This window comes from Rhipicephalus microplus, chromosome X (genome assembly GCF_043290135.1).
Source record: "Rhipicephalus microplus isolate Deutch F79 chromosome X, USDA_Rmic, whole genome shotgun sequence".
In the NCBI taxonomy this organism is placed as follows: Eukaryota; Metazoa; Arthropoda; class Arachnida; order Ixodida; family Ixodidae; genus Rhipicephalus; species Rhipicephalus microplus.
This window is the reverse complement of record NC_134710.1, coordinates 80,671,762-80,697,748: the sequence shown is the minus strand read 5'-3', so window position 1 is coordinate 80,697,748 and position 25,987 is coordinate 80,671,762. Positions and strand designations below refer to the sequence as shown.

Below are 25,987 nucleotides of genomic sequence, written 5' to 3'. Positions count from 1 at the left end.
TAATAAACTTGTTTTTAACTGTTCGAGGCTGTCTGAGCTTTTTGCACTACCGCGACCAATGCGTACGTCTATGGGCCGACGACAACACCGGACATTACACATACCAACTGTATCTCTCGGGTGATATGGATGTCGCATTATCTAAATATCATCTTTCATAAACTTTTTTCATTCTTGGGGTTAAACGCCTCAAAAGCACCGTATGATTATGAGAGATGCTATAGTGGAAGGTTCCGGAAATTTTGACCACCTGGGAGTTTTTTAACACGCAACTGATGTAAGCACACAGGTCTCAAGAATATTCGCTTCCATTGACAATGCCGCTGCCGCAGCCGGGATTCGATCCCGCGACCTGCGTTTCAGCAGTCGAGTGCCCTAGCCACTAGACCACCGCGGCGGGTAACTATCAGCTTACAAAAATTATGTACAACGCACACTCACTGCCACAAGATTGGCGCACCACTTTCGTAATTCCTGTGTTTAAAAGAAGCAACTGTAAGTAGGCAACAAATTGCCTTCCAGTATCACTTGCTTAAGTCACTTGCAAAGTGTTCGGGTATATAATAGCAAAACAAATAGTCGGGTTTCTAGAACAGGGGTGCTATGCAGGATGTCCCGAACTTCTCGGGCAGAAGAATTTACTCCGAGCTCGCTCTGCGGCGGCCATGACATCAAGACAGTGCGGAGCGCGTGGTAGCAGCGCTCTTTAAAATAGCCACAATAACGCGCGTGGCGTTGGAAACACATGTGGGACTTTTGCGGCGGTTATCAAAGAAACACCGTCTGCGAACGCGTCAGCTCCGCCACTGAGTCAACATTTCAACAATGCAGCGGCGTCAGCGCGATTGTCGCTCTAAATTTTTGCCAACTAAACACGCGCCTCCCACAGGAATGTTCGTGGGCGTTGTCCTCTTTCGGACAGATTCTTTCGTTTCACCTACAGCATGAAGAGAGAGAGAGAGAATAAAAGGAGGGAAAAGCAGGGAGGTTAACCAGAAAATGGAGCATCCGGTTCGCTACCCTGCACTAGGGGAAGGGGGAATGGGAAAGAAAGATTGGAAAGAAAGCGAAGAGGGAAATAGACGCGCGCAAAAAAAGGGGGGGGGGAGCTGGGGTGCTACGTGAGGCATCTTACTCGTGCCCCTGCCCATCATCTAGCTTCACTGCCAGAAGCCCGACCTCGTGCCTCATTTTGCCAGACAGTCTTGTCATATCGCACACGCATTCCTACGGGATATACAACTCCATCGAGGATTTCAACTCCCCCATGGAGTATGACCTATGCACATGTTGAACTCACGGTTCCAGGCATAGGGTCAAAAGCCCGGCTCTCGTCTCCAGCGCTAAAGCAGCTTTCTCTTCTCTTGTTATATGAGAAATACAGTGAGCATACTCATCTATATACTGACTCTTCAACTAAAGTGGATGGGTCTGCAGGGTCGGTGATCTTTCCTGCAACAGCGACAACGGTGAAGTTTCGTTTATCCCACCAGACATCATCGACAGCTGCGGAACTTGCTGCTCTACGTAGCGCAATTCAAGTCATTAAACACCAAGAAGCCAAGAAATGGAGCGTGTTCACGGACTCTAAGGCAGCACTACAATGTTTGATATTCGCCTTGCGCCGGAACCTCATGAACAACTAGTGCTGAAAATTAGAGAGCTGCTTCACCACCTCTACGACGAAGGACACAGAATCACGCTTCAGTGGCTTCCAAGTCACTGCGGCATATTGGGCAACGAACATGCCGATGCAGCTGCCCGAGCAGCACACGAAGATGGTGAAGAAGAATCTATACCATTTTCAAGGACTGATGCTTCAATGACCATCCGAAAAATCGCTAATGCAGAATTAAAATCCCTGCGGAACGCCGAGTGCTTACGGCACACGCGACTGCATAGACTGGACGCGTCTCGTCGACTCCAGCCTCCGTCTGGACTCTCTCGACTCGAGACAACGGTGCTTTGCCGACTATGGCTTGGTGTCGCCTTCCCCAAGGCTTTCGCCTTCCGAATCAGCATGGAAGATAGTGCTGCTTGCGGTCATTGCGGCAGCGATGAAACTATAGAGCACGTTCTCTGTCACTGCCCTCGTTACAGCGTGCAAAGACGGCAACTAGCTGCTGCGTTAGCTCGCCTTGACGACAGACTTTTGTCTGAACAATCAGTGCTGGAAAGACGACATGATTTGTGTGCTCACAGAAACTCAGTGAAGGCCTTACTGAAATTTTTGCGTGGCAGCGTCCTATTGTATACAGCATGAAAATTTCCACACTCGAAGGCAGCAGCAAGGGAGCACACGCATCCGCCTGCAGAATGAAAGTTTGCACTCTCGAAGGCAGCAAGGAGGCAAACGCAGCACTCTCGTGCTGCTCGTTTCTCTTCTATCAAATATTGCAGATAAATATAAGGATAGGTGTTCGCCAGGAGTGCTCCCATCAATGGTGGCAACGCGGCTGTGATTGGATACGTCGTGAGCCCGGTGAAATTGAATGCGAGATGTCATAGCCACGTGATGGTATCCCTTTTACTTGTGCGTGCGTGTATGCATACTCTGCGCGATAATGCTGATAGATTAGTCGTACCGCTCGACGTGAGTACTGCTCCTCTGCAAGAGGAAACGTGGTGGGCGTACCTGATCTTCGCCGCGGGCGTCTGTCAATCAAGCTGTTTGACGCTTGAACTCGGATACAAACTCCTTGATTCTGAGAGGGCTCAAGTTCAACTCGCGACTGTTATAGTGCCGGTGTGATTGTCAAGCGTATGATGCCTTGAACGCTAAGCGGCAGCTTCTTTGCATATAAAATAATTTGGTGAGCTTACACTACTTGTGCAAGGCTGGAGCCATAGAGGAGCTGGTTATAAGCTAGCTTCTTGCAGCTTTTCAAGTTGGCCGTCTACTCATGTGCGTGGTCGGTTTTGAAGTGAAGACCACATCAGCTCTGTCTTAATTTTGATTGTGCTTATTGGTTGAGGCTTATCGACCATTACACTGAGCTGTCTTGTCTTCATTGATAAGGCTTCAATTAAAAGGCAATTATCTCGGTCGCAAGAATCAAGACCATGATAATTATGAAGATATTAAACGTAATTCTGATTAGCAGGATACTAATTGTCACCATTTTAGCAAAGGATAATTAGCATAGCTTTACTTAGCGTCCTCAGAATTAACGTCGCATTAATTAGCATGGTTTTAGTTCGCTCATCAACTACAGCCTGCTTTAGTTAGCCCAGTTCTAGCTTTACATGGCTTCATTAGCACAGTCTTCTTAACATGTGGCGTAATTAGCTCAGTCTTACCATGACTTGGCGTAATTAGCTTGATCATAGCATGCTCTGGCCTAACTATCCAAGTATACCGTTCAGCCAAAAAATCACAGCATATCCACGGAGTGAATGATAATGAGTGGGGTGTAGCTTCGGAGGGCTTTGTCAGTAAACCGTTAATCTATCTATCTATCTATCTATCTATCTATCTATCTATCTATCTATCTATCTATCTATCTATCTATCTATCTATCTATCTATCTATCTATCTATCTAGCTATCTATCTATCTATCTATCTATCTATCTATCTATCTATCTGTCTGTCTGTCTGTCTGTCTGTCTGTCTGTCTGTCTGTCTGTCTGTCTGTCTGTCTGTTTGTCTGTCTGTCCATCCGTCCGTCCGTCCGTCTGTCTGTCTGTCTGTCTGTCTGTCTGTCTGTCTGTCTGTCTGTCTGTCTGTCTGTCTGTCTGTCTGTCTGTCTGTCTGTCTGTCTGTCCATACCTGCTGAATGAGTCATCGAACTAGGCGATCTAGAAACGACAGACCCACGGGCTAGAAAGGACAGACCCATGGCTTTAGGAGCTTCGCCCCCAATAGCTAATTATCAGGCCGCACGGGCTCGGATGCAAGCGGGCGATGACAACAACGACGACGTGCACTGACCGAGCAGTGTGCTAGATTGTACAGGCTGACTACGATGATTAACACATGACCTCGGGTTTAGCTGTGGTCGCGATAATGTAAGACGCTCGACCACTACTGATCTCAGAGGCCACCATGCTGATTATTCTAAAATAAAGTTAGTGCAGCCATTCAAAACTTCAAAATAAATTTAAACAACGAGTGCTTCCTAAGTATATCATCAAGAAAAGTTTCTTACACATTAATTGCATGGGTGTACCTCTGCGCTCAGTGGAACGACAAACAAATGAAAGAAGATGCCTCTTAAAACCCCGCCCAACTTAGTCGACCGTACGCGATGTCGGGTTCCATCGTAACCAATGAGACACAGAGGGGTGCCGTTAACTTTTTTTTCCCTGTTGTCTTGTTCATAAGTGGTGTCGCCAGAGCTCGGGAAGATCCTGAGTTCCTCAAAATTCAGGCGAAGTTCGGCCGATCTTGCATAGTGCCCAAGAACACTTTGCTGTACTCTTACCAAGAGGACCCGGCTATCAACCGTGACACAGTTGATAGAAACTATTCATGCTTTTCAGGCTGCTGTAGATATAAGGCAACATGTTAATGTGGTCTGCGTGGATTTTGCGAACACGTTTGATGAATTACCCCATGAAAGATAAATGTTCAAGTTATGTAATGCAGGAATAAATGAACCCGTAATAAAATGGATTGAAGCGTATTTAGCAAACCGTACGCAGGCAATAGAACTGGATGGCCATTTATCAGATTCTTCAGCTATGCTTTCAGGAGTGCCGCAAGTCTCTGTATTGGCACCTCCATTGTTTCTCATCTATATCAGTGATATCAGCAGCATAGCGAAAGAGGGTGTTCATGTTAAACTTTTCGCAGATGACTGCTTAGACAATGCCGCAATCAGCAAATTAAAAAATCAATTTAAGGTTCAGAATCGTTTGCCAAATTTATATAATTGGGGTAGAAGATTGAAAATAGCAATAAATTATTCTAAGTTTACATGTACACACATCGCCAAAAGGAAAACTACTCACTCGTTTTTGTACAGCATTGGTGGACACTTGTTGATACATGCGCACCGGTTCAAGTGCCTCGGGGTAAAGATTACGCAAAAACTAACATGAAAGGAACATATAGAAAATGTGCACGAAACACTATCAAAAGTTATACATACTGAGAAAAAAACTAGAACATGCATCGCGTGACGTAAAATATATTGTGTACATCATCGTCGTTAGGACGGTAATATAATATTCAGCCGTTGTTGGGAGTCCCCACCAAGTGACGCTTCAAAAAAAAAAAATGAAAGAATAGGAAAACTAGCGCCGCGTTTTATTTGTTCAACGAACCTAATAAAGGAATGTGTCACGCTGATGTTGGAGAGATGCAACTTAAATTCTCTTGAACTACGTAGAAATGAATGTAAGCTGAAAGTATTTTTTTAAATAAGGCACGATCAACTTAAGATTGTTAAGCTCAAATATTTACATGCACCAGGCAAAAAAAAAATCACTGAACTAACCACAATTGTGATGTGAAACTATACCAAATAAATACTGACAAGTTTTGATGTTCCTTCTTCCCAGATGTCATTGAAATGTGGAGCAAACTACCAAATGCTATTGTTGTTTTAAAAGATGTTACAGGCTTCGGAAATGTTGTTGAGGGGCACTCATGAGATTGTTCAATTTAATTTTTAGTGCAAAACCATATAAGCATCTTCATTATTTGATTGATATGTGGGGTTTAACGTCCCAAAACTACGATATGATTATGATAGACGCCGTAGTAGAGGGCTCCGGAAATTTCGACCACCTAGGGCTCTTTCGCGTGCACCCAAATCTGCATGAGCACAAGGGCCTCAGAATTTTCGCCTCCATCGAAAATGCAGCCGCCGCAGCCAGAATTCGATCCCGCGACCTGCGGGTCATCAGCCGAGTACCTAAGCCACTAAACCACCGCAGCAGGACATAAGCGACTTCATGTCCATGGTAAATATTTTGAAAATTACAGCGAATTTTGTATTGTTTTTGTATTTTTTTCGGTAGTTCTTCTGTATTCTGTGTTGTTATTTAATCAAATACTTTTTTCATTGTGAAGTGGTAAATATCACGCAATTTCATGTAATTGAAATTGTATTGTAATATCTCATTGCCTTGTCCTCTCTGTTATAACCCTCCATGAGGGTTGGCAGTATTACTAAATAAATAATAAAAATATAAAAAATACGGCTACGAATAGTTCTTCATTATCTAGAACATCAGGTACACTCATGCTGGACATAGTGGCCACCTAATTAAAAACTAAATACGCGCATAATCTTTTTTGGGAGTTTATATTGGTGATGCCTATAGGCGTAGAGTTTCATTGCAGGTTGCACGGCTTCCTTAATCTTATTTCTAGGGCTCGTCAGCGTTCCCCCGACCCCCACGGCACGCGCATACTGCGACCACTGAGACTCGTGTTTCGCATCAAACTTTCGCAAAGTTGAAATTTTACTGATGCGTACCCAGTGCCAGACGTTCGCTTTTCATACTGTTTCACACAGGGCTTTCGCAGCACTCCATCGTTGCTTCAACATTGTCTCCGTAGGAATCTTCTCCCGTTGCATTTGTTCACCACTACGGGTACAGAGCATTCACGCATTCAAATTAAAATTATGTTCACATCTTGCGTTTGCGTGTAACCTGGGGGTTCAGACAATCTCCTGTGGTCCTCGGAGTCCGAATTCAAACCCAGCCCCCCCCCCCCCTTCCTATATTTTGTTTCATTCATTTATTTCTTTAAGGCGATGATCGTCCTACGTGACAGAGGGTTGGACGGACGGATAGCCGAATAAAGCGGCTAATTGTGGAGCGAGGCGCCAAATCAGCTCGGCTTTCGTGCTCAAAACGAAGCGCACAAATCGATGACGTAAACAAGTGTTGGGTCGCTCCGCACGGGAAAGCACTTATATACTCACTTACTCAATACCCAGTTGCACTGGAGTGATGGCGTATACCCGGAGATGCTCTTGAACGACACTTGCACAGCCGAAAATAGTAGACATCTGCCGTTTGTCTAATTCGTGATTCGGAACAGACATTATTTTCATAAAAAATAGCGATTGCGTGGGATCTCAAGGTGTGTTCACGCCGTCGTGGTTGCCTTCACACCGACAGTGCGCAATAGTACAGGTATACGTGCGTGGCCCGTTTCGTGCAACTGGTAACTCGCACCACCCCCGCAGCCGAGCGCACACTTGTCCCGCACCCCGTGTATTGGAGGAAGATGCAGTTTTTTCTGTGTGCCTGCAGACTTCTATAGACAACGTGGTTTACCAAGTTCCCAAATCCCGGTACAGTTAAAATGCTGAAATAGCAGCACGGAACGACCACTTCGAGACAAGCTCGTGCGCTTGATCTAGCCGATGCTGCCTAATAATCGAGCAGGTAGTGGCACGAAACATGGCACATGTGGCTGGGAAGTGCTATTTTCTATCATTCCAAGTCATCATAAGGACAGGTCAGCAAAACTTGTGGATCTCACTCGGACTTGCTCATGAAATATATTTTGAGCTTCGGACTCACTCGCGACTCAGGCTCACAAAAATGTTTCTGAGCCGGCTCGCTCGGATTCAAACTCACCAAACATTACTCACCTGTACTCACTCAGACTCACGGCTGGACCCGAGTCCGAGTGAGTCGACTCTGGAGTCCGTCAGCCTAGAATTGGCTTCTTCGACCGTGGTGTCAATGCTCTTTAAGACCAATATCTCACGTAATCGGTGCTCATCTTGGTGCCGTTAGACATAGTATCTTTGAAAACGAGTTCTGAGTGCTTCCAAACCAGCAAGGCCATTTTTTTTTCTCGGAAGACATGACAGCACAAGATACAGACCTTTTGCCAAATTGCTGCCATCTGTCGGCCGCCGTGTGCACACCGCCATGTTGGAGGCTAAGCGCGGCGCACTACGCAGAGTCCGCGTTTGCTTACGTTCACGTAAGACATATCTACGTGAGGTGTTCATTGACTGATAATCGAAATGCCGGCGTATTCCTACGCCCCTTGCTGCACACAGAAAGAAAGTCCAAGTGCTTACATAAAAAAAAAAACGTGTAAGCCGTAAAGATTTCTTCTTATATTTTCAAGCTGACGACGTTTCCAGAATGTGCTCCGGCTACTGCTCCCGGAAGACGTCCTTGCATTGGTTTTTCAAAGCAAATAAGACATAAAATAGCATTTGTACTTGTGTTTCCACAAATTTCTGCATGCCTAATCAAGGCAGTTTGTGCAATGTTTTCGCTAGCAGATGTTTGCCAAGTGAAGGCGACTCGTACGCTTTACGCAGAAGCCACCTACCCGCAACGGGCTTTATCGCGGCTAATTGCACGTGCCTGCATTTCTTTGCATGTGCCGAGCACGTCGAATTCTTGAAAAACGTGTGCAGCCAAGCGTAAGTCATCCCACTAAACGGCTGCTTGTAGCACTCCAGAAGCGAGAACGGAACAGCACGAAACAAGGACGCTTTAGCACCAATGCTGCCTTCTCAGAATGAACCGATGACGCGCACTTGCTTCTAATTCGGCGCGTGCCCTTACCCAAATGTAATAACCAAAACCAATTCAACGAAACGTAGTCATACGCAATTAGTTGCGATTAATTTCGTTGCGTAAATGTGTCTTCAGCGTGAAACGTACGAGTCGCCTTCACTTGGTAAACGGTTGCCAAAAACTGCTTTGCTTCGGCGTGCAGCGATTTTGGGAACACAAACACAACTGCTATTGCGCGTCCTTCTTGCACAGAAAGGAAAACACAAACACATATTTCGGGAGCAGTAGCCGGATTTCATGCTGGAAACGACGACGGCTTGAAAAAAAAAAAAAAAACATGGGACAAAGTTCATCGCTTAGCTTTTTTCCTTCAGCATTCCGAGTTACTCTCTGTGTGCTGCAAGGGACGCAGCAATACGTTGGCATTGCGATTATCAGCCATTACACACCTCACGTCGCTGGGCCTTACGAATACGTCCACGCAAACACACGCGGACCTGCGCGTACTACTCCGCGCGGGTCCTCTAACATGGCGGCTGTGCACACAATGGCCGACAGATGGCAGCAATTTTGCATAACGTCTATAATAATCGAGAAATTCCCTGGAAGAGTTTGACAAGGAAGATCAAGACACCCACCTACGCGATTCGCGCATCTAATTATATAGTATTGAAACCGTGTATGAATGACTCTGGTTTGAAATACCTGCGAGTAGACGTGAGTATGATTACGAATCCAAGTAAGCCTAATAAAAATGCTGAAGATGACTAGGTAAAACCATAGGTCGGCAAAAGCAAGTGCAATTCAGCCAGACTCGCTCAAGAAATATATTTTGCACTTTGGATTCACTCGGACTCAGGCTCACCCAAACTTTCCTGAGGCAAACTCACTCGGACTCACGCATGAAAAATTTCTCTTTAACCGAACTCACTCGGACTCAGAGTAACGAAAATATTACTCACCCGTACTCAATTAGACTCACACTCACGGCTCGATATGAGTCTAAGTGAGGCCGAGTGAGTCAACTCATGAGTGAGTTCGCCGTCCTATAATCATAACAAACATATGAAATAGGTAGCATAATATGAAAAAAAAACGACATATTCCCTTTCAACGTCGTTGTCAAGAAAAGAAGGTTTTTTTATTGCTCTTGCAATAACTTAATAGCTACTGCAGGCGCATTTTTTGGCGTTGGTGTTGCCGTGAGGTTCCGTAAAAGGTCCCCTGGCGTCTTAAGTAATTGAAGGCAGCGGGCGACCATGGCTCAAGTGTAGAAAAAATTGCCGCCCGCATCTTCTCACAGGGATATCTTGAGTAAATGCCTCACAGAGTCGTAGAGGTATCGCGTGAATGTTGCGTGATTGGGTATGGTTCGGGAATGATTAATTGCTATTTCGTCTTTATTATTCTTATTTATTGAACGAAGTAGAAGCGTCCCCTTCAACGTCAAGCGAAAGCCAACTAAAGACACCCTTAACTGAATTTCGAACGTGCGATACAGTGAACGGTCGTGCAGCGCGAACAGCCGTTTTTTTTTACTTGTATAAACGCTGCCTGCGTTGGCCTTGGGAAGCGAGAGAGGGGGAGGGGAGCGACAGTTTTGCGGGTGTTTTCCGGGGCCGGCACTAGACGCGAGCACGTGCTTGTCGGCATGAGACATGAGCACGCGGAGACGCAAGACGCGAGCATGCGGAGTGGGGGTGTGGACGGTGCCACCGCCGACGCCGAAGCGTGACGTGGTGTGACTACTCTCTCTGTCACACATCATGTGCAACGTTGCGGAAGCTAGCGAGACTTCTTGCAGTCGATGCGATCGCAACGAAAAGTCGGTGGATGTTCTCACCACCAACAAATCAATTCTTTCGTTATTAGACCGAGAAGTAATTTAAGATATTATGTGGCTTGCAAAGAAAAACGCCGTTGAACGCCTGTTATTATGTGGCTGTAAAGCTTAGTTTTTACGTGACGTCACAGAAAAAGGCTCTCTACTCTTGGTACGTCACGATGGCGGCCACGTGGACTTTCAGGGTCAATGCAGCATAGGACACCACAGGGTCGTTCGGTACCCGCATTCTTTTGTGCTCACCCCACTTTCTTCTTTATCCAGACGCGCCATAGGGGAGCACAAAAAAAAAAAACACGAGGGTAAAGCAGCACTGATCAGATATTACGCGAGCGACCACGAAACGCACAGAGTTATACGTCTTGCAGGCAGAACTTCTTGCATAGCTTCCACAGCGTTGCACATGGTGTATGAAACGGAGTACAAGAAACACTCTGCATTGAAAACGCACCAGCAGTTTACGTTGCACGACAGGTGAAAGGAGGAAAGGGGTCCCGCTGGGTGGCTGCGTGGCTACGGGAGAAACTGCGTACCATCATCGCAGGACTCGTGCGGTAGATTTCAAGCTGAACAGTTGTGCCGTCCGCAATTTCCGACGCCAGCATAGCTCACGCCGCTCGGCCCGCCGTCCGCGATCTGGCGCCGTGTGGATCTCGTCGATCGGCGACCCGTCCTCGGACTCCTTCGACCATGTCCCCCATCTTTTCTATCTCTTCTTTCTATTCCTCCTGTGCGGCGAGTGCTCTCTGTTCTGTATCTTTCCACTATTGTTTTCATCCCCGCCTCCAAACTTGGTATGGTATAACATGACTGTATGAAGCACATATTTGATTAGTCATAACATGAAAATCATGATATGTATGTCATGAATGTAATGATTTATATTTCACGGTTCTGCAGCTGATTGATTGATTGATATGTGGGGTTTAACGTCCCAAAACCACCATATGATTATGAGAGACGCCGTAAGGGAGGGCTCCGGAAATTTCGACCACCTGGGGTTCTTTAACGTGCATTCAAATCTGAGCACACGGGCCTACAACATTTCCGCCTCCATCGGAAATGCAGCCGCCGCAGCCTGGATTCGAACCCGCGACCTGCGGGTCAGCAGCCGAGTACCTTAGCCACTAGACCACCGCGGCGGGGCACATCATCTGGATTGTTCGTGTCTGCTTGCTTGAAAGCTGATTGATTGATTGATTGATTGATTGATTGATTGATTGATTGATTGATTGATTGATTGATTTGTATGTGTGGTTTAACGTGCGTAGTGGTGGGCTATGGAACTTTCTACCACCCACGGTTCTTTAACGTGCACTCACGGTAACCTTCTTCAACGCTTAGTGCGTGAGAAACTGCCGTCCACTCACTCACATAAGCGTGGAAATAATAATAATAATAATAATAATAATAATAATAATAATAATAATAATAATAATAATAATAATAATAATAATAATAATAATAATAATAATAATAATAATAATAATAATAATAATTGATTGATATGTGGGGTTTAACGTCCCAAAACCACCATATGATCATGAGAGACGCTGTACTGGAGGGCTCCGGAAATTTAGACCACCTGGGGTTCTTTAACGTGCACCCAAATCTGAGCACACAGGCCGAATATAATAATAATAATAATAATAATAATAATAATAATAATAATAATAATAATAATAATAATAATACATACAGAGAACGAAGGTAATGGCAGTACTGAATTCGAAAACATTAAGAACAATTAGATGTGTAGCTTAAGCTTTTCAAGGGTCCATTTTCTCTGTTTTTATGTCTTACGATATAGCTATAAATACCTAATGGCTGCTCTATATGACAGCCCTTATGTTGGCCCATAATTAGCTTCGAAGTTATAGATCGAGTGCAGACGTTCATAAGAACAAGATAAATACGTGGTGTGAAAACGTTACTTCATGAAATTCAGGCTGCTCGTATCATCAACCGCGAAAGAGTTGAGTCGCTAAGAAAGCCCTAATAAGTTAGAACACGAGATTGAGGAGGAAAATGGAAGTCTGCACAAACGTCACCTTAAGGCTCATAAAAACCAAACTGGCAAGGTGAAAAATATCTAGTCACGGAAAAGCCAAAGGAATTGCGTATTTGCGTACACAGGTATGTCATTAACGATAAGTTCATAATATTCTAGGGACATAAAAATTCAAGCAAAATTTCACCACTACCATGGTTTAAGGAAGCAACATCACCGCTCTCTGCTTCATATAATTAATCTCTATACCCACAAGAAATCGCCTTGTGGGACATGTCAAAGCTTTACTCTAGGAAACGCAGAGCAGAGATGCGCAACGTTAATTAAAACCGCCTCATCGGAACGTGAGTGACATCATACGCAGTCATTTTTCTTCGCCTCTGCCCGCCACTTCAGCCACACATCTTTGAAAAAATATTGTCCTGGGCCAGCTTTCGACGTGATGCAATGTCTGCACCCGTACCTTCTGAGCTTCCTCTCAACGGGAGCACGTCAAACAGGAGTGATTCCAGCGCGCACCACAACACAAACTTGTAATACCACTAGTATCGAGGTGGTGGCGCTCACAGTGTTGCTAATTAGAAAGGAAGAATGGAGAGACAAAAAAAAATATTAGGAAGAAGAGCGGGGAGCGGCGCCTAGCGAGCGTTCCGTTAGAAGCACACGTGGATTCAAGTAGTCTTTGGTAACAGCCTGCCTTCTTTGAAACGGATGCCTCTGAAGCTGGCGATTGAGAGATCACACTTGGCGCGAAAACGGAGCCGCGCGCGTCTGCTCCGGCAATCAGCCGCTGGCTTCGGTGTGATTGAAATTTCCCGCGCGTGCCGCCTTTTTCTTGGCGCGCTCGCTCATTGGCCCATCGGCTCCCGGGGCTGAGTGAGGAGTGGTTGGGAGAGAGAGGAGAGGGCGCGACGCCACTCTTCTCGCGTTCGCAGGTGAAAGACGTCCGAAGCCGGCGTCCACATGGCACTAGTACTCAACGGCGTCTCTGTGCAGGCGGCGGCCGCAGACTGCTCAGCCGCTTCGACCACGGCCAGTTCGCCGGGCGACTTCTGTGCGGACAGCTGTACCAAAAGTGCGCTGGCTTAAGGCGACAGTGTTGTCTGGTGCATCAGTCGTTTTAGTCGAACACTGCTTGTTGGTGACTGGTCACGCGGTGCAGGTATTCTCTGTTTGGTGCGCGACCCTGGGCTCTCATCCAGCTGTAAATCCCGGCGCGGACAGAAAGATTGTCCGCGAGCAGAAAATAGGTGTAATGGAGGGGTGTTCAGGATTTGAACAGCACGCTTCTGCGGTGAAAATGGTGCGTTAAAAGTTTTAGTCGGAAAAACTTTACCGGACACGTTAAAGATTAGGATCTTATTCGCCTGCAAGCTTAGCGGTAATAATAAAACAACCCTGAAAAAACAAGTTATCTATTATCAAATACAGCGAAGAAAGCGTAAGTTCCACGCGCATAGTTACTTTGCCGAGTGTGGATGCTGGTACGGATCTCTTCGTTGGCTGCTATCCGGAGAAGCCGCCGTGCAACTTTTTCCCGCTAGGATTGCTGTGCTGCTCTTCGCTACAGGAACTGTCAGCGCTTTCCTCTTGCGGAAGGTTGCAGCTGCGGCGGGCCGACAGAACTGCCCCGTCCACGCGCTCAGCCGCGCTTCTTGCCGGCAGCCAACAAGCGTGCCAGTGGACGGACGTGGCACGGCTGTGCGCAGCTGAGATTCTCGTCATCGTGATGGCCATTCGTCCGGACGCTGCAAGTGCTCTTGAACGCCACTGCCGGTAAGTGAGAGCGCCGTGCGCCTGCGACATGTGCGGGCCTCTCGGTTTCCACTGACGGAAATCACGCCTGCCTGTCCTTCCGTCTGTCATTCGCCGCAGCTGCTCCAGACAGTTGGGAGCTGCGTTTCCCGGTATATGCGGACGCTCGTGCGAAGAGAAACAACTACTCGCAGCACTTGCCCGTGTACTTTTAACCAGCTCATCTATCAAAAAAGGACCGGTATTGGCGGACGAACCGAGAACGAGAGCGCATCTCAAAACATGGCTCGTTTTGAGATACGCCGTCGTCTTCCCGATGATTGACGCCGAAGGATCGCGCCGAGAATCTTCAGAAGTTTCCTCCTGGTGGGTGCGTGTGGTCAAACTGCGAATGGCACTAAAGATGAGAAAATGAAACATTTTTGTTTCTTACATACAGACAAGATGAACCTCCAGGGTTATAATTAAAAATGCTATTTATCTGTGTAAGATGAACAGTCAATTATCCTTTTTTTTCTCTACGGAATCGTTGTTTAATATTTAAAGTCACTGACCGCTGTAAGCAGTGACAAGTAATTCAGTCTCATTAAATTATTTTAAGCTTAGTTACAAGTGAAATATTTAATCGATTTGCCTTTCATAATGAATTAATACGCTAAATATCTACACATGTGAGGACTAATGTACTTTTCAAATGTTTCCGATTCAGGGGTATATTTCTGTAGCTTTCTTTCTTTCTTTTTATTCACGCGCGTAAATGACATCAGAAGCACAGAAGAGGAAGATTAACCTAGTTGGATGTAGCCGAATATCTCAATATCGCGGGAAAGAGTTGTTCAAAAATCTCACCCTTGGGTGAAGCGTAATTGATAAAAGGTAACTGCCGAGTGTCACGTACTGGATGGCTCTTCAACCGCTAGTTCATATATTGGGCCCCACTACGCAGCTTGGTCTTACCCACGTGGTCGTATAGTTGGACTAAACGAAACGTAACTCGGCGCCGCTCGTACACATGGTGCCCATGACGAACCTGACAAGCGCGGCGCCCGTGTTGTGGTTGTATACAGCGCACCTGTGACACGATCGTCGCAACGCGTGCCACGCTGTCGCAGCGCGGAGCGCTTCTCCTCCACTGTCATGTTTACTGACAGTCATTACCGCGTGTCAACTTCCAGCTTGTTTTCGAGCGCGACGCGTAGCCGCCGTCGCTTATCGCGGCTTTCAATCTATCGTAATGCGTCCGAGCACAGAGTCGTTCTTTGTTTTTTGCTTGTTTGCTTATCGATTAGGTGTTATCAGGCACCGCTTTCAGATCTTCCTCTGCTCCGCCAAGCCGAAACCACGAAGAAACATAAATAATAAAGGTGCGGGTAGGGTGTTATCTGTCCCTCTAAACGGCGTGTGGTGGCTGCGCTATGTGGCGGCCACACACGCACTCTCAGAAAATGCGCCGCAGGCTGGTACAGCAACCCGTGGCTTCCTGAAGCAGGCTGGGGAAGATCAGCCGAGCCACGGCATCATAAGTGATGAACGACTCAACGTTGGGGTGTCGAGATGTACACCATCAGCTGTCGCACCTTTGTATCGCACGAGAATGAATAACCATTCATGATTTGCATAGGAAATGAAATCATAAAGGTGAAGCGGTTTACAATAATGCACGTATATTCCTACAGCGTTATAGGAGAATGGACCGGAAGGCATATATAAAAAAAATTGTTTGGAAGTGGCAGGCACGCAAACACGAGAAAGTACCGCTGCGCATTCAGCATCGTTGTTCGAAGGCTGGCCGATAACAAATGCCTATACGCTCGTATATTATAACTTTTGCGTAGAAGACGAGGGTGGTGCAAGGTCCGTTGCAAAAGAGCGGTCTGTTGCCTATTCAGCACGCAGAGTATATGTCTTTGTTCATGAAAGGTAGGGAAGTGAATGATGGCATATTTTAACGTGTGACAACTCCTGCCGCAAAATTTACACGCGATGCGTCGTCTGCAACGGCGACTATAGACAGAGCTGTGAGCACGACGCCATAATTCACCAAGCGTAGGATGTGACTCATAATGTGCGCGACTGTCATTTCTTCGGAGGAAGAAAAAAAAAATTGGCGAAGCTTACACCAGAAGCCGCGTAAGACTTGAAACAGCAAAACTGGACGAATCTGAATTCTAATCTGGTTGCTTGTGCGTTGTGTCTGAGCCATCGCCAGAGGTGATTCAGGTTCTACGTTAATTCTTAGTTCTTCCTATAGCCTTCAGCTGGATGATTTTTAGGTTGTTTCTACGTTGATGCTCAGCGCAGAGAGGTTAGAGTTAAAGAACAAAGAATCACATACACGACTGAAATATCCAAACTCCCGAGACAGAAACTTTGCACTGACAACAAGCGGTCGCAGCTCTAATATATTAGATTCAGGCACGTCGTTGTTGCTGTATACACCTTCCATTATAGCTTCGGGGTATTCTCCTAGCCGTCGTTGCTTTTCGTGTTACATATCGCGGACGCACTCGGGGTCTCCGGCTCACCGCCGCCGATTCACAGCAATTTGATGATGATGATGATGATGATGCTGGTGATGATGATGATGATCCTCTTACATTTGTGGCTCGGCCAGGGGGATCGGCCAAGAACCGGGTGGTGGGATCTTAAAGTTAGCGGGTTATGGATCTAAAAATATCCAATGGAAATTATGTCTATAAAATGAAATCGTAAATAGCGAATGAAAGTGCTGCACGAGCAAACGGTCAAGGCTTTTTACACACTAAGCTTACTGCACAAACTTTATTTCTCGAATAGGGAGCTCTCCAACCAAATGAGATAACTGTCATGCCTTGGGCGTCGTCTCATTGCGATTTCGGCAAGAAATAAATGTATTATGTTCGTACCGGATTCGCGCGCTAGACATAGATACCAAGCCTTGGCCTACAACGTTCCCACAACACTCAACACGCATGAAAGTACAATCACCTGCAACAAGAAACAACTTCACTCACATATCTGCGCTTTTGCTTTACAGGAACATGCGCAACAACTTATTCTCACAGTCTACGTAATATTTTTTCATGCTTTAGTCTAATGTAAATAAATTGTATCATGTTACATCTTGTTATCTTGTGTTGTATTAGCGACATGAATGTATGTGTGTTCACGTAAATGCATATATGTTTTTTTTAGTTTATGAGTGTCAATGTATACGATGGTCAGCGCAAGGCGCATTTTTGCTTTTTGGAAATCCTTTTTTTTTGCACATCTATTATGTGTATGTTATTCAGTTGAGAACTCATTTTTGAATTAGTATGCATTGTTCATGTTTTATATTGCACTTACGTCTTATGTACTTGTAATGATTTCCGCACTACTGACATCTTTATGTACTATCAGGGTCAAATGAAACACGAACAGCGGCAAGCCTTCGCGCCGTCTACTTATCGCCATGGGAAAGCTCGCGTATATGCGCAGAGCTGCCGAATGGATGCACGCGCCCGTCAATGGTGATAAGTCTATAGACGGTGTGCGCTATATACTATCACGAAAGCTTGGCGCTGTACGGCTTTCATTTGACGCCAATAGTACGGGTCGCCAAGGCCTTTGTCAAGCCGTTCTCACGGCTTCTAGCCTCGGCGACCTTCCAGTTTTGTCTGGTAAATAAAAAATTGAATGAAGTAAGCCGTTCGTTGGGCTAACAGTTGGCCTCTTCATTTTTAGTGTACCAGTGGTCAGTGGGACTTACCCAACTTCTTTGTCACATACCAGTTTTTTCTTTACTATAATAGTTTTCTGGTAGGCCGCACAGGGGAATATACCCGTTTAGATTATGATAGTTTTCTGCGATCGCCTCACGAGATATGATTCGCTAAGCAGCTTCACCGTAAAAATCAATGTGACTAAGCACCTCAGCGTGCTTGAGATGCGGCTCTAGAGCCTAAAGAAACGGCACGTCACCACCAAAAATGCAACATGCGATTCGTAGTAAGGAACTCATCTCAAGTGCCAGCCAGATGCTACGTTTTCGGGTGTAAGTCCTCTCGCTGGAATTTCGCCTAAATGAGTCGATATGTCTCGCGTGATTGTCTTACAATTACTCAGAGTAGTTACTGATGATCAATTTATTTAGGAAATTCTAAAGAAGAGAAACTGCTGCGTACAGCTCTTCTGAAAGCAGCGTAGGAAGGGCGGTCCTGTCAGAATATATAGCTATATATACGTCCACTGTTGATGCGCCTTTTCTGCATTTGAAACGCCACTTGGCCTTATAGCTTACGACAAAACATTCCATTCAGTTTGCAATGGTTTTTCGGCTTTGGCACGCTGTTCCGTAGTCCTATCACTAAGGTGCGCCTCAGTATAACGCCCTATAGGTGTGCCTACAGGCGTAAAATCCAATTCGGTCTATAATGCGAGCTTCGCTTAATTTCTACTATCAGGTATCGATATTATTCAGCTATATTGTGTGACAAATTGCTACACCTCCAGTTAAATAACAAGTGATGCTTCACGTTTGCCGTCCAGGCAACGATCGGTTATGGCTCTACATTTACAGCACCAGTCTTACATTCCTGTACACACAGTATACAGCGACTGTGAGGGAGTAGGTCACCCCGTGGGCTTAAATGGCAAAGAATTGCACATACGGAGGACGCAACGGCTTCCTACCTGCGGGAAGTTATATTTTAGTTCACGCACATTAGCCTATCCAATAAACAGTAGTGGTGAACTATACCTGTGCTTTTGATAACTCCGTTATCATTCATGTCGCAAGGTCCTAAAAAATGGTGTTTTGACTATTATTCTCTGGGAAGGGGCCCAATATGTTAGGATGGGCGTTTCCGAAGCTCCATTACCATGACGTCAGAGTAGGGGCAAAGCAAGCAGTGTTTTGAGAGAGATTTTTTTGATGGGGTACTGGTTGGTGCCAAGCCTGAAACCGGGCAGGTGGAAGGCGGTTTCCTCTCCACTAGCGTCGCTGGAAGGTTCTTCTTCTTCTTCTTCTTCTTCTTCTTCTTCTTCTTCTTCTTCTTCTTCTTCTTCTTCTTCTTCTTCTTCTTCTTCTTCTTCTTCTTCTTCTTCTTCTTCTTCTTCTTCTTCTTCTTCTTCTTCTTCTTCTTCTTCTTCTTCTTCTTCTTCTTTTTCTTTATCTTCTTTTTCTTCTTTTTCTTCTTTTTCTTCTTTTTCTTCTTCTTCTTCTTCTTCTTCTTCTTCCTCTTCTTCTTCTTCTTCTTCTTCTTCTTCTTCTTCTTCTTCTTCTTCTTCTTCTTCTTCTTCTTCTTCTTCTTCTTGAAGGTTGTAGGAGAGTGCGAGGTAGATATTTTGGATGTTAGATTTTTGTCGATGTTGTTACTTATGTCTAACATAGTTCCTATGACACGCGCGACGAAGATTGCGCAAAAGAAAAGTACACACACAAAGCTGTAGGTGAGACTACCAATATCATGTACTTGAAGCCTGTGAATTCGCCGCTGTTACGCGCAACCATTAGTCCGATATGTAAGAGCACGTGCACCATGTACATCTTCCGGCTCTATGAAACGAAATTTTCCCGTGCAAGAAATTTTTTTATAGAAAGTAAGCATGACTAGAAAAAACATCGTGTGTGTAAAGAAATCTTTCATCACAGCGTAGAAGTGCTGTTCATAATTAAATTTGTAAAAAAAATTCAAACTTCATGAATTTATTAGGAGAGAGAGAGAGAGTGTGTGTGATAGAAAAGGCAACGAAGAGGAAGAGAAGGTGATCAGGTTTTGGTTAATTTGCTACCCTACACTAGAGGAGGGAGATTGGAGAAAAAAACAAAGGATAAAAAACTGAAAGAGGAAAGATAGAATAAGTAGTATGCGATAAGCGCCCACGTATGACAGCGTCCATCACTGCCAATAAAGTCTATTTACTGTGCACTTGCAGGAGAAAAAAAACGATTTTGAATGCACGAAGGCTTGCAAAGACCGGTTCCAAGGTATCCAGAGTTCGCAATATACGGTTGAAGCTGGTGGAGGTGCTTTTGTGTTGAGTGCTCTTATCGCACTCATTAGCGATCTCAACAATGCGAAGACGTGTGTTAAGTGTTGACCATCTAATTCATCAATAGCGTACGCCATATATTACAGTATATCTCGCGCCATGCAGCTCCATATCAGTGTACAGTTGTAATACGGGTCACGAGATATACGTGGTTGCTTAAGAGATAAGGTGTGGCGATGTTAGGCTCGAGAACACGGGTTCCATCCGCAATCACGGCAGCAGCCTTTGCATGGGGGAGAAATGCAAAAAACTCCGGTGTACAATGATTTTGGTGCATTGAAAGAACTCCAGGTGGTAAAACTTAAACCGAAGTTCCTATAGCACGCCTCACAGTCATATCGTGGCTATGTCACGCACAAAAAAAGGAACAATGTCATCAAGGCCTTCCTTTCATTACGGCTTAGACTTTTACGCGCTGCGCGGTCGTAGCTCTCGCAAAACTGAAATATTACACCAAAAATTCGCTAACTATGGGTTCGAAAATGATGCGATTCACCACACTGTGGTACATTGCATTTTTTAAGAGATTAACACATAATATCTGGAGCTTTACGTGCCGAAATCCCAATATGATTGCGAGGGGCACTTCAGTCGAGGGCTCCGGAAATGTTGACCATCTGATGTCATTTCACGTGCATCAACATCACACAACACACGGGCTTCAACCATTTCGCCTCTATCAAAATGGTTGAGGCTGAATCACGGGTTCGACCGCCGCTAACTAGATCAAACCGGTGAATCGGCAGCCGAGAGCCGTAATGAGCAACTGTGGCGGACTCCTCTCATAGAACATAGTGGATCGGTTGGCATAGCGGGCATGCTTTACGATTACTCGGGCTTTGGCAACCAACTCCCCCGCCCCCCCCCCCCCCCCCTTAATGGCCTATATATAGTTAACACGGTGAATCAGCTTTTGTTGCTTCCGGATCAGACAAGTATAAGCAGTGCGAACGATAGTGAAGTCTTCTTTTGCTGCCCCCTGTCGATCGCACGGTTGGCTTCCCTCCAATGCATTGTCAGTTTGCCCAACAGCTTTTTTGTAATATTATACTACATTAGAAGTCTTAGCAATAAGCGTTTAATTACAGCCATCTACCAGAGCAGTGATATTGATGCGCGCACATACGCACACACACACACATGCGTGCACGCACGCACGCACGCACGCACACACACACACACACACGCACACACGCACGTACACACGCGCACGCACGCACACACACACACACACACACGCACACACACACACACATACACACACGCACACACACACACACACGCACACACACACACACACACACACACACACACACACACACACACACACACACACACACACACACACACACACACACACACACACACACACACACGGGCCTTGGCAGATTATTCTGCCGACCAGGGTTTTCATCAACCGCTACGAAAATTCGCTGCGGAATCGTTAGATGCAGACGTGCTCGCATACGGTGATGTGTTTATGTGTATAGCCACTGCAGGGTGCCCACGGATCTTGTATTTATTTTTCTCTCCTCGTGTCTTGGCTCCCGATATCGCTTAATTCAGAGGACATCATTGAAATGCACGGAACACTTTCATTTGCGGCCATTTTGGCAGCTCTAAAGAAATCAATATTGAATATATAAAGTAAGATGGACCACTTGTTCATTTCTTGATCGGAAATTGTGCAATAAAGACATCTATAGGTCGGCACAAAAAAACACTAGTTTTTTTGTCCTAATTATCTATGCATCCTTGTGCGTGTAGGTTGTCTTCAGATGATCTACGAATTATCAATGGCAGATACATTTAACGGGTGGTTACTACTGCCGCACAGGATAAACAAGACGCTGAATAATTGCTTACTACCGGTCGTAATCTAACATGTATGGAAATCTACGTGTGCGAGTAGTTTGTGGGCATACTGCCCTTTCGTTGATGTCAGCACTTGTGAACATTGAAACTCCGGATTCGGGGCTCACCAGAAGAGTTACCGAGCCACAGGCGAGAACGCTGTGACGGTCAAGCGTGCACCACTCTGCAAGTGCAGCTCGCATCGACCGAAAACGCGCGTGTTTCATTGCAACGGAGGTGTGCATTGTTCGCGGCACGCCTGCCACGACGAGGACCAGCTTGAATCTTGTTTTGTACGGAAGCCACTAACGTTTATCTGCGAAGCGTGGTATCGGGGGCGCTCTCGAGAAGAAGGGCAAATATTCAAAGTTCGTGTAATTCATGGTATAATTGCCATATATACCACGAAGTACTGCAGTGCACTTGAGTGTGTCAAAGCTGCCCACTCCTGTTTCATTACAGTTTTTACCGCATCGACAAGTGTACACTGGCCTAATTGTATGTACCGGGTGATAAAATTTACTTTTATAGGTTTCTTAAAATTCAGCACCATACAACGCACATGCAGACCACACTTGATGCTTAAGCTGTGAATCCAGGAAAACACAATGTGAAATGTTATAACTGTCGGCTGTCCAGTTATTTTACAGTGAATACTGAACTTTTTAATGACTGCAGTGAGTGGGCATGTTTGCATTGAATAGTTGAAGGCTGTCTTGTTTCTACAAAGTATATGCGGCTGCAATGCTTGATTGTGGTTCTCACGACTATGCCTACACGGCACCTATTATCGGCGCAATATTCCTTCTTGATGTGATTTGCAGTCATTCCTTGATGTCGCCAGCCGGTAGCAAACAATCGTAACCATCATCATCTTAATTGCCAACGCCTTCAATTCATTGTCAGATTGCACGTCACATGCAACTGCCGCGGTTGCTGGACGTCTCAGAGCCGGATATGCAAGATTCTTCCAAGTAGAACTGCGTAGAAAAGCGGCCACCTCCAACTTTTCTATACAGACATTTCCACATGCTCGAGTCACTAAGAAGTTCAGTTTGCAATATGAATCAATCATTGCCTGACAGTGGCGATTATCACCTCGCTTTCTGTGCCCCTTGATGTAAAACTTAATGAAAAGATGGTCTTCACGTATACATCCCAGTGCTGAGTATTAGAAAATAATCAAGTTTATCTTCCATTATCTTGAACATGAGCACAGCAGTGTGTGGGCCTTTTATGAAACCCCTGTTTGTATCTTGATCCCTGCACAATGTGCAAAAATACTAAGCGCCGTCCTCAGGATTGAACATTTAATGAGGGTTGGAGAGATCGGAATCACGCGATCGAGAGTGAAGTTGGGTGGTGTGATTTATGCAATCGTTCAGGGATCCTTGAGTTCTTGACAGTATGTGCAAGTACAATGCGATTCCATCTTAATCTTAAGAAGAATCCATCAAAAAAGCTCGCAACCGTATGTGTCGCCGCATTGACCCCCGTGTCGTCTACATATGTGACGATGAGCTGTCGATGATGTTGTAGTTGTTGGCCAAGTCAGCATCGTGCCGGACTGCATATATAGCTTAACTCGGTCACTATCCTCTGTCATTTTTATATGATGTATAGAGGTGACCCTCATGCAGGTTGTGCCACGAAACTTGACCCAAGACTTGAAAAATAAAAGGCTCGGCGGAAGTGAATCGAACCGAAAATATACTATACGCACTAGCCTATAAATACTCAGGCTCCTTTTTATTTTCTCCCATAACTTACTGATCTATTACGCTTAATTACCCAACCTTTTAATTAGTGGACGAAGATCAAAGGTATGATACGCAAAGTTGCTAAGTGCCTTCAGAAACAACGGATTGAATTGTTTCCTGAACAGTGCGTCTCATTCAGTGTTCTTTTTATTCTGTTAGGAAGCCCGCGAAATATTAAATAAAAAAGAACACGTGACGTAGCGCTTGCGCACTGCTGGTGCTGTCGGTGATGATATTGATCTGATAAATGATTGATTGATATGAGGGGTTCAACGTCTCAAAACCATCATATCATTACGAGAGACGCCGTAGTGGAGGGCTCCTGAAACTTCGACCACCTGGGGTTCTTTGGAAAATGCAGCCGCCGCAGCCGGGATTCGATCCCGCGACCTGTGGGTCAGGAGCTGAGTACCTTAGCCACTAGACCACCCCGGCGGCACGATGTTGATATGAGTATACAGTCAGTCTACCAGGACACCGAAGGTCAGATCCGCGAAACCAGCCATTTTCTGGGTTTGTCCCTGTACGAGTACACGGCTATCACTCAAACATTCAAGAAGGATGTTGTGAGGGAGCACGAGCTGTAACCAGATCCTCGCACGTCGCGCGGTAGTGGGTTGATGACACAGACCGACCGGGCATCTGCATTCACAAAAACATCCTACTCTATAACGTTGCTATTGCAGTTCAGTAAACTTCATTTATGTCTATAAGAGAACACGCATGGGAGGCCTTGCGCCACACCCAGCAAATCCTTATTTTCGCCAGTCCTTATCTTAGACATATTAGGCGAAGGTTGTCGAGTAATGGTAAAGACAACAACTGATGAACACACACACGCACGCACGCATGCACGCGCGCGCGAATATATATATATATATATATATATATATATATATATATATATATATATATATATATATATATAATATGAGATCGAACAGAAAGGAATGCCAAGGAGGGGTAGTTGTTAGACCAAATTGTAATGTAAATGTAGAGAAAGAAAAGTGGGTGACAATATAACTTTCCGTGGGCAGGAACCCAACCTGCGACCTTCGAATAACGCGTTCGATGCTCTACCACTGAGCTACTACAGCGGCTATCCCCCCTGCCACTTTATTGGGTATATATGCGAATTCAAACGTGAGAGAGTCCGTCAGCGCCACCAGTAGTCATGACGGCCAATGTGTGGCACACTCTTTATGAGCCTGTTTGGCGTCGCGTAGCACGTGAACTTATTACGAGCTGGCAGCTGACTAATACAGTCCCTCGTATACAACCTTAAGGCACCAAGTCTGCCAGTACGAGACCCTAGTTAATGAGTAAGACAAAGAAGTGTATATACTTAAGGGTTGGTTTTTTCGTGTTTCGACACGGAAAAACACAAAACAACGAGCCCTTGATTGATTGATTTATGGGGTTTAACGTCCCAAAACCACGATATGATTATGAGAGACGCCGTAGTGGAGGGCTCCGGAAATTGCGACCACCTGGGGTTCTTTAACGTGCGCCCAAATCTGAGCACAAGAGCCTACATTTCCGCCTCCAACGGAAATGCAGCCGCCGCAACCTGGATTCGATTCCGCGACCTGCGGGTCAGCAGCTGAGTACCTTAGCCACTAGACCACCGTGGCGGGGCCAACAACGAGCCCATAAAAATACACTTCTTTCCTATATATATATATATATATATATATATATATATATATATATATATATATATATATATATATATATATATATATATATATATATATATATATATATATATATATATATATATATATATATGCAACCCGTCCTCGCGCTCTTTGAAGGGCGCTTGCAGAGGCAGACGAGTCAACTAAGGCGAAGAAGGTAAGTTCTCGGGAAGCCAGAAACCATAGGCCGATAAAATACGCAATCTTTTTCGATCATATGAATTACCTTTTCAATCGGCCGACTGTCTATGCCAAAAAATAAATAAATAATAGGCACAGCCTACAGAATGAGTAGATAAGGGGCTCCTGCATTCGAGGTCGTTCTCTTTATAAGCATATATTCACTCCTGTGTGACGTGTTTTCATGCGGCATGATGTCTCACTGAAAGGATGGACGTATTTTCGGCACGCTTAACTACTCAGCGAGCATCGATATTGTTCCCAAAAGTAATTTGACGATAGTGTGACCGTAGAGGAACGGTAGCGAGTTGGTCGAGTCGGCACAACAGCATATCTATTACATCGCGAACGACTAAAGAAGAACTACATAATACGAGTGCTTCCTTCGAGCGTCATCTATCGTTAGAATTTTCATTT

At 45.3% G+C, this 25,987-nt stretch overlaps 1 protein-coding gene across 1 annotated transcript in view; it reads left to right on the top strand.

Moving 5' to 3' along the window:
* The first annotated feature begins 13,737 nt into the window (after positions 1 to 13,737).
* Positions 13,738 to 25,987, top strand: part of LOC119176719 (sodium-dependent noradrenaline transporter) — a 206,637-nt gene continuing 194,387 nt past the window's right edge. The window contains exon 1 of the mRNA XM_075877215.1: positions 13,738 to 14,082. The gene's annotated coding sequence lies outside the window, so the exon portion shown is untranslated. The remainder of the gene's footprint in view (positions 14,083 to 25,987) is intronic.